Source organism: Bison bison, unplaced genomic scaffold (assembly GCF_000754665.1).
Source record: "Bison bison bison isolate TAMUID 2011002044 unplaced genomic scaffold, Bison_UMD1.0 scf7180017864508, whole genome shotgun sequence".
NCBI classification, from domain to species: domain Eukaryota; kingdom Metazoa; phylum Chordata; class Mammalia; order Artiodactyla; family Bovidae; genus Bison; species Bison bison.
In genome coordinates this window covers 1017383-1017633 of record NW_011495064.1, presented here as the reverse complement: position 1 = coordinate 1017633, position 251 = coordinate 1017383, and positions in this window count along the sequence as shown.

Sequence of the window (251 nt, the reverse complement as noted above, 5' to 3'; positions counted from 1 at the left end):
CGCAGATTCAGACACGACTGAAGCGACTTAGCAGCAGCAGCAGCAGCAGCAGCAGCATAGATGTTATTATCTTTACTGTCACTCAAATTGTGCCATTTGGCTTTTGGGAACTACTTCAAGTTGACTAATTCTTTTTGACATGACTCAACTGGTCTAATCCACTCCAGTATTCTTGCCTGGAGAATCCCATGGACAGAGGAGCCTGGTGGGCTACAGTCTGTGGGGTCACAAAGAGTCGGACACGACTGAGG